This window comes from Crocuta crocuta, unplaced genomic scaffold (assembly GCF_008692635.1).
Source record: "Crocuta crocuta isolate KB4526 unplaced genomic scaffold, BGI_CrCroc_1.0 scaffold340, whole genome shotgun sequence".
Taxonomy (NCBI): Eukaryota; Metazoa; Chordata; class Mammalia; order Carnivora; family Hyaenidae; genus Crocuta; species Crocuta crocuta.
This window is the reverse complement of record NW_027530642.1, coordinates 148,321-162,138: the sequence shown is the minus strand read 5'-3', so window position 1 is coordinate 162,138 and position 13,818 is coordinate 148,321.

Here is a 13,818-nt window from a genome sequence, read left to right as displayed (position 1 = left end):
GAGGAGACAGGTGTTCAACGAATGATCATGCAAATACATATTTCATACTACAAATTTAGGCAAACGTAGAAAAGAAAGCACAAAGCATGCATTGGGGGATCATAATGGGGGCACCAATCTGGGGCCAGAAAGATGACCAAGATGGATCAGGCAAAGCCTCTATTGAAGGGATTTTCAGCTGGGATAAAAGACTGAGTAGAGGGTAGCCAGGCAGATGGAGAGTATTCTAGGCAACCATCTCCTGAGGGGGGGTGGGGGGGTAAACTGTATGGTTACCATAGCAATCTCAAGTGATAATAAAGGCAGCACCTGCCCAGCTCAGGTTCATCCAGTTTTCACTCTTCGTCAGACTCTGGGTCAGGCACTTCACAGTACTACCACATCTTGGGGTGCCTAAATGACTCGGTTAAGCGCATGTGACTCTTGATTTTGGCTCAGGTCATAACCCCAGGGTCATGGGATCAAGCCCCCGTTTTGGCCCTGCCTCCAGCTCTGCTTTGAGTGTGGAGTCTGCTTGGAATTCTCTCTCTCTCTGTCTCTCTCTCTCTCTCAAATAAAAATAAACAAAAAACAATAGTGGACCTTAGTGGAATCTAACTTCCTGGATCTGAATCCCAGCCCCACCTCTTGTAAACCATGTGATTTGAAGCAAGTTGGTTCAGTTTTCTCATTTCTAGAGGAGGGATTATCCATGGTGCCTGCCTCATCATGTCGTAGCTAGAATTAAGTGAGTTAACACAAATGGGGGGGCTTAGGAAGATGCCTGGGGCATGGCAAGGATAGAATAAATTGTTAAATAAAGAGATATGGACTCAAAATCCTCAACAACTTGCTTCAGTAAGAACCATTTCTCCACTGGCACATGAAAAGAAACCCATTTGCCATCCCTGAACTAGCTGATTTCCAAAAGGGTTATTTTTCCCTCATCCTAATACTTTAAATCTCCATAACAGAGAATTGAATCCTCAACCTCACAGGACCCTACAGACAAAGGAGGTAGAGGAGAAAGGGAACCAGTCTGACTCCCTACCCCTTGCTGCTGTCACCAACACTCTCTTCCTGCTGATGAATTTTCTAGTTCAACACCACTGATGCAGTTGATTTCTCCAGAGAACCCTAATAACAGAATTACAGTATGTTTACTTGATGCAGAAAACCTCTGGCTACATAGTAAATTAGGAGCCTCACAATGTTGAAAAATCTTCAAGCTTTCAAGAGGCCTAAACAGATCCAAAATGCCAGGTTCAAGCCACATCAATAATTAAAATTAAATTATTGTGCTGAACTGAAAGTCATCTCCAATATAACATTTTTTAAAATGGTTCTCCAAAGATAAACTCAACCTTGGCTTCGGGGAGGCATCTATTATAAATCCACAGAATCAGAGACTGAAAAGCAAGCTGCTCGCGTTGTGCGCATGCTGTGTCTAATTCCCCAGGATGGGCAAGAACAGGGAGGCTGGGCTGGGCACTCAAAACAAACCACTGCTGGGAAGCAGCGATAAAAATGAGGGGCAGACCTCATATTTGCAGGGCTTGTTATGGTTTACTGTGCACAGCCATCTTCTCTAACATCTCAGTACCTCTGCAAGGGAGGTATGGCAGGGACTTTCAGCACCACTGCACAGATAGGGAAACTGAGGCTTCTGGTAGCAAAATGACTAGAGTCAAGACGTGAGGCCAGGAAGTGGCATAGATAGGATGAAAATTCAGGTTTCTGTGGAATAGAGGAAAGATAGGAAGGATGGAAGAGGCAAGAGAAAGGGAAACAACCTGCCTTTCAAAATAGCACAAAAATGATATCAAGTTTAAAAGCGAAAGGCATTTTTGGAACGACTCTGAGCTGTTAAAATTATGCTTGTTCCAATGCATTTTTAGAAGATGCTGATGATGTTATTATACCGTTACTGACATAAAAATAGCTACCAATAGCCAACAATTTACCATGGGCTAAGTATTTGTCTAAACACTCTACATGAATGATAATGCCCTTTTAATCCTCACGACAACCTTCCAAGCAGAAATTATCATTTCCCAGTTAAGAAACTCAGGTTCAGAGAGGTTGAGTATTTGCTGAAACTCGCACAGCTAGTAAGAAGTAAATACCAGACTTGATTTTAGTCTGATTGCTAAGTCCTACCTCTTAATCACTTTAATATGCTGTCTCCATAGATACCAAGTGGAAAAAAAGGTAAGCATTAATTGGACCATAGTGTAGGAAATGAGGGACCTCCATATCAAGCAAGGATTAAACCAAATGCTCCCCATTTCCTGTGTTCCCTCACAGGCAGCCTTATTGGGCTAATGAACCTGTAACTTCTGTTATTCACTTCACAAATACTTATTAAGCACCCACTATGTGCCAAGCACTGTGATTAACACTGGGAACATAACAGTGAATAAATAAAAATACCTGCCCTTATGAAATGTCCATTCAGTACAGGGACAAACAAAAACAAAACAAGCAATATAAATATTATGTTAGCTGGTAGTAAGTGCTTCAGAAAAAAGCAAAACAGGAAAGAGGAAAGGATGCAATTTTTAAAAGATGGCCATGGAAGACCTTTCTGAGAAAGAAGGTGATCTTTGGGTAAAGCTCTGAGCAAGTGATGCAGTAAGCCATGCCGATGTTAGAGAAGGAACATTCAGGGAATTGAGAACAGCAAGTGCAAAGGTCCTGAGGTGGGAACAGGAGAAGAGGTCACTAGAGCAGAGATGACATCATAGAACACAGAGTCAGGTGACGTGTGGACCTTGTCGGCCATCTTTAGGACTTGGGTTTTCAGTGAGATGGGAGCCATTAGAGGTTTAGCAGAGGAGTGACAAGATCTAAGAGATCCAAGTCACAGTTACAGGATAACTCTAGCTGCCATTTAGACAACAGACTCAGGGGGCAAAGGTGGAAGTCGGAAGCCTAGTTAGGAGTAGAGCGAGGATGGTGGCTTGTTACTAATAATTATTATGATGTCAGTGTGGCCCTTCACTCCTTACCTATACCTTCTCATAAATTACTTCACTTCATCCTCGCAAAAAAACTGTAAGAGTAGATTGACTATACCCTAAAGATAAAGAAACTCAGGCTTTGGCTTGTTTAAGTGGTTAGTTCAGTTCCTTGCTTAAAGTCCCTCAGCAAACTAGTTGCAGATTGTACCTTAACTCCAAGATGTTTTCATTCCACGTCCAGTGCCCACATCCCCTCCCCCACTGCTATCTTGCCCCCTGACTCCCGCAGTGTCCAATGACAGCCATCTGACTATTAGAGCTGCTTGGCCTGACTGAAAATGACATTGATATGTATCTGGTAACTCAGATCCCAGACAACACAGAAAACAGAATCCAACAAAAGAAAAAGCCACTGAGGCCCATCCCCACAGTGGCATAAGCCTCCTGAACAATGCATAATGGGAAGGGAGGGCCAGGATGTAAATTCAGTGTTATTCAGCACTTCTATGTGCCCGGACAATATTAGCTGCCATGTGGGGAAAAGAAAGAAATAAAATTCTCTGTTGTCAAGGAGATTATAATGCAGTGGGTAGGAAAGGCGGCGTGCAACCGAGGGGAGAGGAGCTGCCACACACAGACTGCACATTCTAGGGTCGGTGAGGCTGGAGATTGGACAACTCTTCAGGAAAGGGAGCAGCTTGAGAAAAGAATCCTTTGGATCCTTTCCAAGGTAGTCCCCAGATTCTACAACTTTCTGTATTAGTCCATCTCAGGAAAGCCTTCAAACACTGTTTATAATCTGTTGGCCTGTCATGCAGCCTTCATGGGTGTATTGTTCCTTCCCTTGTCGGTTTGTCTCTTTGAGGGTCCAATATATACATACTACTAGAAATGGGATTTTCAATATTACGGCCAAGAAACCATGCCAAACAAGTCTCTTTGGAAGAACACTGATAAGTGATCTAAAATGCCCAAGCTATAAGGCATCTGATGGCCTTCAAAGTCAGGGATTGGTGAACTATGGCCCCAGACTGGCCTCCTGGCTTTGTAAATACAGTTTGATTAGTACACAACCGTGCCCTTTGTTTTACAAGTTGTCAAAAGCTGCTTAATGCTGGAACAACAGAGTGGTTGCACCGAAGACCATATGGCCCACAAAACGTAAAATATTTGCTCTCCGGGCCTTAAATACGCAGACCTCTGTTCTTTTCCAAAGCCTTCATTCTAGAGGTGGGAAAACGGAGGCTCAGAGAGGTTCAGAAAATTGGCCAAAGTTAGAGTGTCACCTAGTTAGGAACAGAGCAAGTCACATGAGGACTGGCCATCCTTCAGTCATTTGGCTGTTCGCCCAACAGGTATTTTTTTAATCATCCTCATGATCCAGGCACTGCGTGAGGATACTGCCATGCAGCATATGTATTAAGCCCCTGCCCTTGGAGTTCCTGTACTTGAGGGAATAGGGGAATCCAGGACACTAAGAAAGTGGAGGGGAATAAGTACTAAGTGTGCACAGTGCTATGAAAGAAACTAACAGAAAGAGAGGGCAGGATGTAGCTTGGAGAGGGAGAGAGATATTTTGTTTTTTGTTTTGTTTTCTTTTGTTTCCTTCTTCTTTTTAAGTAGGCTTCACACCCAGAACAGAGCCAAATGTAGGGCTTGGCCTCATAACCATGAGATCAAGACCTGAGCTGAGATCAAGAGTCAGATGCTCAACCAACTGAGCCACTCAGGTGCTCTGGGAGGGAGATATTTTGGACAGAAAATCTAGAAAGGCTTTTCTTAGGAAGTGACATTTCTGGCTGGACATGAGAGATGAGTCAGTAAAATGTAGATGGAAAAACACTCATGTGAAGGAACAGCAACTGCAAAGTCCATGAGGTGTCAAAAAGGTTGACAGATTCTAGCACCCATGGGAAGGTGCGTATGGCCAGAGCACAATGGGAGAAGAGAACAGCAGGAGGTGGGGGGAGGGGGGTCAGAAGTGCCAGGGCAGGCAGACTCATGGTGATGAATGTGGATGACCAACTCTTCTTTGAACATATTTCCACTGTAGTAAGTTACACATCATCACCTTCTTCTTCTTCATCCCCATAATGAAGTCTTTAGAGGCCCAGGAGGTGAAAATGTGTCCTGCGTGTGTATGCTGTGGAAAGCTGTGGTGAGTTAATTACAGACTTCTCCACGGTAACCGTGTTCTGCACTAGAGACCTCCTAACCAGAGCCCACCCCTGCTCTCACCACAGAGTACTTCCAAAGACTGTGAGGGAAGGCCTCACCTACTCTGGACCATGGACAGCTCTCCATGCTAGTTTGGAGATCCAAGTGGCCTGGTTGTTAGCCATTTGGAATTTCCCGTATCTGGATTTGAATCCTGGCTCTTCCATCATGACCTCGCACAAGTAGCTTACATGTTTCTGGACCTCCAGGAAGTGGGTGGTAGTGGTAATAATAGCTCTCTCCTTGGGTTACTAGAGAATCAGATAAGACAAGGTGGGTCTTAGCCTTTGCACAGTACCTGGCACATACTCAATAATTTGGTAAATACTTATTAGTAGTGGGACCCATAAAGGTACAGCTTGCCACTGGATCTCAGTCTTATTTGCCAAACACAAAGAAGGGTCTTGTTGTCAAATTGTCAAATATACCTGTAGAGAAACTGAAATCCAAAGAAGTCAAGGGACCAGACCAAGGTCACACAGTGACTAGAAATTTTACATGCTACTTTGGCCCTTTGGTGCCCACCCAGCTGCCTATTACATTCCATCAACATAGCCTCAGTTATACTTTGACCATCAGCCTCCAGGCAAATGCCAATGTACTTTGAAAACAGGGGTGGGGAAGGGATGAAAAGGGGTCTTTGAGCATCCCCACAGAATTCATTTCAAACAGATCCAGATGAAGTACCTGCCACATATCATTAGTACAAAGTGGAATAATTGTTCGTGCTCTCTATACCCTTGAGGAACTCACAGGCTTGTAGGAAAGAGAGTTTTTTGCAAACTATTATAATCTTGAGGGATGCAAGTTTTACTAGAAGCACAGAGGGCAGAATTATTTATTGTGCCCAGTGAAGCAAGGAAGGCCCCAGAGAGGGAGTAATGCCTGAGTTATTTGGACAGTATCCAGGAAACCAGAAGTTTGGTTTGGCTGAGTAGGGCGGGCAAGAGGTCAGTGTGAAGGCTGGAAAGAGGGGCACAGTTCATGGGGGGTCCTAGAAACCTGAACCACGGAGCTTGGATTTGGTGTGCAAATGGAGGCACTGGGCAGGGGAATACACTGGCTCACGGTAGCATTCAGCAAGATCACTCTGGCCAAGGGAAGAAGGATTTGAGGTGGCCTGGCCAGAAACAGAAGGAACAGTCTGGAGACTCCACTGTAAGTTCAAACCAAAGCCAAGACAATCATGAAGAGCAGGAGAGGAGACGCATTCTGGAGCCCCTGGGAAGAAGGATCCGCAACCTATAAGGACTGATGGGATTGGGGGCTAATGAGGGAGAGAGGGGACCTTTCACCAGGATAGAGGACTGGGAGAAGACATGGGGCAGGGGGTGCGGCTGGGGGGACAAGGAGGTCAGTGCATAGCCAGAGCAGCCATGAAGCACGCAGGTGTCCAGCCACGTTGTTCTGCTTTTGACTCTGTGAGGATGTCTTGTCACACCTCCATGGCACCAACCAGATGAAATCAGAGCAGCTGCGGGTGGATGGGAGGAAGGAACAGAGTGTGTCCCGCTCCTTGCTGCCCCCAGAGACGTGAGAACCCTGAAGCCCTACAGGGATGACCCAGCAACATGGCGGCTGCTCCCCGAGACCAGGAGAATGCAGTTGGAAAACCCGGTGCTGCGGCATGCCAGCCCAGGGGCCCGAGAGGCGAGGCAAGGTGCTGCAACAAAGGCCCACGGCAGCTGCAGCAAATCAAAATTAGATCCAGGGCCTTGGGTGCAGTTTCAGTCTCCACTACCTGATGATATGTGGTTGGCCTGCTCCTATCCCTCCCCTCAAAATCATGCAAGTACAAGGTTCAAATCTGCACTAGGAGAGAGGCAGAGCCCAGAATTGGAGCTTTGGCTTGCTGGACACTGGCTGTGTAACGGCACTGTGCCCAGGCAGAACGTCCCAGGCCTTTTCCTTCCGCTTTCCTGTGGGCAGCTTGTTGAGGGAAGCCGCGCCTGACCCCACACAGCCCGGCCCCTCCAGCAGCCAGCTGGGGCAGAGAGCCCAGGTGGAGCCACCACCACCACCGTGCTGGGCTGCCTTCCTATTTTCCCAGGGCCTGAGTATTTTAAGCTGCCTCGGAGGCCCCACCGGACTGTGCCCAGCGTTATCTCCTGTGCACAGTCGCTGCCTTGTTAAAAGGCAATCAGAGGAGCTGACTTTAATAAATGTTAACACCCTCAGTGTGAAGTCTGGCAATTAAAACTCCTCCCCAGGACCTCTGAAACAGGCCTGTGGAAAATCCCCCATCCTAATAAGCTCCTGTCATCAGAGGACACCGAGAGAAAGGAGGGATCAAAGGGAGGTATTAAAAGTTTCAAGAGGGAGGGAAACAGCCAGAAAGGCCCTTATTTCCCAGTAGGTCTGGGCTGGGGTCTGAGGATTTGCATGTCCAGCAAGTTACCAGGTGATGCTGAGGTTGCTGGTCCAGGGACCACAGTCCGGGAACCGCAGACTAGAGAAACACCCTCACATTACAGATGCGAAAACCAGAGACAGGGACGAGTCCAAGGTCTCACAACTACTTGGTGCAGCCCCCGCCAAAAGAACCAGTGTAAACTCCTTGAGAGTGAGCCTCAAATATATTTTACATGCTTTCCTCCCCCTAGCCCCCCAACTTAGGTACAGAGTACTTATCAGTAGTCATCATCACCATCATTATCCTGAAATGAGGTCTTTGAAAGTCAAGGGTAGAAACAGGTAGTGGATGGTATGCTGAGGAATGAGCTGTCTGCCTCATCAAAACACATGAGGTCAAACTGGAAAGGAGCTCCGCTAAGCAGTTCTTTGATATCTCCAAATGACAGCATTTTCTTTGGTTCTTCTTCCTTTAGATCAGAATAGAGGCAGACAGAGATTTTCAGAGCCCTTAGGCATCATCTAGTCAAATCTTTTCAGTGAGGCCCAGAGAAGGCAGGAGGTTTTCCCAAGATCACACAGCACCATGAGTAGCACAGTAGTCCTCCAGTCCTCCATCCAGTACTGCTTCATCCCCGGGGTCCTCCTGGGCCCCTCACACATCAGAATGCTCTAGCCTAACCAACATTCCAAAAGTCAGCCTCTCGGGAGAGAGGGGGTGAGGCACTGTGTGCCTGCTTACTGAGGCTGTGAGGCTGCCTTTTCCCTGTAGGGCAGAAAGCGCTCTCCTCCTGCCCCCACCGGAGCCAGTGATTCCCCACCCCCGCCCCGGCTGAACTACTGCTTGGCCCTCTCACCTCTTGGCTGTCACAATGGGATTAATTCACCGGCCTTGTTACTCCTTGTGTCTGAAACTTAGGAGAAAACCCCTCTCAGCTCTAAAAACCCATGATTCTGGGAACAGAAGGCAGTGCCATGGAGTCAGTATGAACACGGGCTTGTGCATTTGTTTCCTAGGCCTGCTGTAACACAGTACCACTAACTTGCGGGGGCTGGGGAGGCAAGCAACAGAAAGCCACTGTCCCCCCAGTTCCAGAGGCCGCAAGTGTGAAATCAAGGTGCTGCCTGGGGTGGTTCTTCCTTCGGGCTGTGAGGGAGAGTCTTTCCCATGCCTCTTCTCCCAGCTTCTGGTGGTTTGCTGGCAACGTCTGGCGTTCCTGGGCTTATAGAAGCATCACCCCAATCTCTGTCCTTATCTTCATGTGGTGTTCTCCCTGTGTGCACGTCTGCGTCCAGGTTTCCCTTTAATAAACACATCCGTCATCCTGGATTACAGGCCTCTCTCTCCAATACGACCTCGTTTTAATTTAACTAATTGCATCTGCAATGACCCTAGTCCCGGGTAAGGTCACATTCTGAGGCACTGTGGCCTAGAACTTAAACATATATTTGGGGGGACACCACCAATCCATAATAGCTTGGCTTATGCCCACAGTTTGCCTCACTGTTCTCTCACCTGCCACCTAGGCGGCCCAGGGCAAGTCCCAACCCTCTGAGCCTCATTTTCCTCAGCTGCAAACATAGAGGACTGATTAAGAAACACATTGGCATGGGGCACCTGGGTGGCTCAGTCAGTTAAGCGTCCGACTTAGGCTCAGGTCATGATCTCACAGTTCGTGGGTTTGAGCCCCACATCGGGCTCTGTGCTGACTGCCAACTCAGAGCCTGGAACCTGTTTCAGATTCTGTGTCTCCCTCTCTCTCTCTGACCCTCCCCTCCTCATGCTGTCTCTCTCTCTGAGAAATAAATTTAAAAAAAAAAAAAAAAGAAAGAAAAGAAACACATTGGCAGCCACTACCCCAAACCAGCACATCTGGGTGACAGAAAGCTAGTGTGGCCTGAGCCCCAGCTCCACTCCTTATTAATTTTGTGGCCGTGTGTGCTTTAAAGTACTTTTAACATCAGATTTCAGTTTTTCTCATTGGAAAAATGGGGGTCACAATTATATAAATCCCACAGAGAATAGGAGATGTTTCATGAGAAAAGCCCTCTAATACTATCAAGTAGGGTAGTGGCTACTGACAGTGCTGTGTAAGTGACATGGGGAATAGCAAGTCTGTGCCACCATGAGGGCCAAGCCACCTGAGCAGGACAATGAAGGGGAAATTGGCAGCTGCAAGTCAGAGGCCCCAGAGCTTGCAAGCAGCAGGAAGCCAATCCCCCAGGGGGTTCTGGGCCCAGGAATGCCAGCAGAAACACGCTCTGGTGGAGATTATCCACCCAGATCCTGAGTGCTGCTGGTGAGGCCTACATGGGCACTTCCTGTGAGGCTGGGGAAAGAGGAGTGGAGCATCCCAGGGTCAGCCTAATTCACTCCACCTCCCCACCCTCCACAGAGATCTTCAGCCTCTAGCTGGCCTATCAGCCACCGAAGGGAAAAGTGGGGCTGGGGCCTTCTGAAGTCAGAAGGCAAGAAGACATGGATTAGAATCCTGGCATTGCAGCTCGCTGACTTTGCAACCTTCAGAAAGTTCCCTCGCTCTCTGAGCCTCAGCTTCTCAGCTGCAAAGTTTGGATAACTGCAGGACTTGCCTCATTTGTGGAAAGTTAATGGATGTAATGAGTGGAAATGTTTAATGCAGTACTGGGACGCCTGGGTGGCTCAGTCAGTTAAGCGTCCGACTTCGGCTCAGGTCATGATCTCATGGTTCATGGGTTTGGCCCTGCATCAGGCTCTGTGCTGACAGCTAGCTCAGAGCCTGGAGCCTGCTTCAGATTCTGTATCTCCCTTTCTCTCTGACCCTCCCCTGCTCACTTGCTCTCACTCTCTCTCACTCTCTCTCAGAAATAAATAAAACATTTAAAAAAATTTTTAAATGCAGTACTTCCTCTGTAGAAAGTGCATTTCTTAAGGAAAGGAAAAGGTAAGAGAAAGAAAAGAAAAATAAAAGTTCCAGTGGTAGAAAGAGCTTGGGTGCAAGAGTTGGGAATCTGCCACCAACCTCCTATGTGATTTTGGACAAGTCACCTGACCCCTCTGGGCCTCAATCTTCTGTAGGTGACAAATGTGCAATGGCTTTCCAGGTATGACATTGCATCTGTTATCAGAGACTGACTTGGTCGCTGCAGAAGCATATCAGAACCTCAGAGGAGGGATGACCCCAAGAGGGCACGAGCAGCAGAGTGGGGAAGGCTGCTCTAATGTTCAGGGCTAGCTGGGCTCCGTAGAGCACCCTCCTACCCCTGGAGCTCATGGATGCAGTGCCCTTCCCCCACCTCTGCCACCTGCTTCACCTCAGTCCAGTCTGCTCCATCCAGAATGACCTCTCTGCTGTTCCCACCTCAGAGACTTTGCACATATAGCTTCTCCCTGCTATGTGTACATATGTGTGCTTACACACACACACACACACACACACACACACACACCACTCTGCCTGTGGTAGATCTACTCCCTGCAGAAAAATGCTGCCATCAGCTGAATGCAGGGAAAAGCCCCCAGAAGACAGCTGGCCCCTGCCCTAGCTCCAATGTTCCCACACCAAGGAAACAGTGTCACTTACAGCTACTGGCAGGGGAAAGGGAAAGATATGGGGTGGCAAAGAGGGACGCCACAGCTTCCTGGGGGGCCACTTCCAGTCATCTGGGAATAAATCCTGTGTCACCTTATGGTGAGAGGCCTGGCATGAGTCCCCATGCTCTAGGGAACCCGTTAGGAACCTGGGCTTCCAAGAAAGTTTGGTGAGCATTCAAGTCCAAACCCAGCTACTGACTTAGGGTTTAGAGCTGGGGCTCTGGGGTCAGATCCAACAAATGTTCACTGAGAGCTTCACATGTGCTGGGCAGACTTTCAGACTCTGGGGATCCAGCAGGGAAAATCAACAGCTCAGGATTAGTGCCTTCATGGAACTGACCTTCCAGCAAGAGGTGACAGTCAATAAATAAAATAAAAATATAGTATGTTTAAAAACGAAATGATGATGGGGAAAAGCAGCAGGGAAGGCTAACGGGAGGCTGAGAACACAGGCAGCAGAGGGAGGCTGGCCAGGGCAGGCCTGACGGAGCAGGGGACTTGAGGGAGGTGAGGGAGTCATCCAGAGAAGACATCTGGGTCACAGGGAACCACATGATGAAAGTTCTAAGGGGTTATCCAAGTTAAAATCCTGGCTTCACTGCTTACCAGCTATGTGGCCTTAGCAAGTTACTGAATCTTCCCCAGCCTCACTGTTCTCATCTACTAAGAGGGGATAATGACTGAAGGATTGTTAGAAGCTAAAAGTGAATAAAGGCCAGAATGGCAGAGTGAGGATCACAGTGAATTCCCTCTCCCTCTAAAATAATGTAAGTTTAGAACTTGGCAATTAAACAAAGCTACCAAATGATCTGAAAATCATCTATCCAAGAGAAACAACTGAATGTCAGTTAAGAGAGCAGAGTCTGTGACATTTGAACTATTCCCATTCCCCTATCCCCAGATCAAGGTCTTGGTAGCCAAGAGCCAGCAGCATGATGGGCAACAAAGAAATCTGTGTGGGAGGCTCCATTAAAAACAGCCTATCAAAGTGTACAGTGTGCAGCAAAAACAGTGGTTAGGATGAAATGTATAGATGTAAATGCCTATGTTAAAAAAGAAGACTCCAAATCAATACCCTAAGTCCTCATCTTAAGGAACTAGAAAAAGAGCAAACTAACCCAAACCAAGAAGAAATATGGGAACCATAAAGATTAGAGCTAAAATAATTGAAATGGGTAATAGAAAACAGCATAAAAATAAATGGAAGCAAAATTGGTCCTTGGAAAAGAGCAACAAAAGTTGACAAATCTTTGGCTAGACTGGCTAAGAAGAAAAAGAGAAGACACACAAGTTACTTAAATCAAGAATAATAGAGATGATATTACTGAATTTACAGAAATAAAGAGAGTAATAAGGGAATACTATAAACACTATATGCCAACAAATTACATAACTTTGATGCAATGGACCAATTCCTAGAAAGATATGAATTATTTAAACTGACTAAAAAAACCAAATAATCTGAATAAACCCACAATAAGTAAAAAGATTGAATTAGTAGTTTTTGGACTTTCAACAACAACAACGACAAAATCCAAGACTCAGATAGATTGGTGAATTCTAAAAAAGCATTTAAACAATTAATACCAGTTCTGCACAATCTCTTCCAAAAGCAGAAGGGAGAGCACATGCCGCATCTCATTTCATGGAGACCCAGAAGTTAAATCAGGCAAAGACATCATAAGAAAACTACAGGCTAATATCCTTTATGAATGTAGATGCTAAAATCCTCAGCAAAATACTAGCAAACTGAATCCAGTAACATATAGAAATTAGTTATTCACCGTAACCAAGTGGGATTTATCTCAGGAATAATCCAAGGTTAGTTTAGCATCTGAAAGCCAATCAATGTAACACACCATATAAATAGAATAAAGGCTCAACATTACTAATCACCAGGGAAATGTAAATCAAAACCACTTTGAGATGTGACCTTACACCTGTTTAGATGGCTCTTAATAAAAGAAAAAAAAAAAGTTAACAAATGTTGGGAAGGATGTGGAGAAATTGGGAGAAATGCTTGCACACTACTGGCAAGGAATGTAAAATTTGTAGTCATTCTGGAAAATTAGTATGCATTTTCTCAAAAACTTAAAAATAGAACTACCATATGATCCAACAATCTCACTTCTTGGTTATTTCCAAAGGAAATGAAAATAGGATCTCAAAAGATACCTGCACATCCATGTTCATTGCTGCATTACTCAGGACAGCCACTATATGAAAGCAAACACCAGTGTCCATCAACAGATGAATATATAAAAAAAGAAATGGTATATACACAATAGAATATTATTTAGTCCTGAGAAATAAGGAAATCCTACCATTTGCAACAATATGGAGGGAACTTAATGGTGTTATGCTAAATGAGAAAGGTCAGACAAAGACAAATACTGTATGATGTCACTTCTATGTGGAATCTTAAAAACTGAAACAGAGTAGAATGTTGGTTACCAGGGGCTGGGGTGGGTGAATTAGGGAGATTGGCCAAACCTTAAAAACTTGCAGTTAGAAGGTGAATATGTTCTGGGGATCCAATGCATAGCATAGTGACTATACTTAACAATACTCTATAATATACCTCAAAGTTGCTAAGAGACTAGATTTTAAATGTCTACCACAAAAAAGAAATAATTATGTGACCTGAGGCATTAGCTAAAGCTACTGTGATGATCATATTGCCATATATAAAGGTATCAAACCAACACCTTAAACTTATACAATGTTTTATGT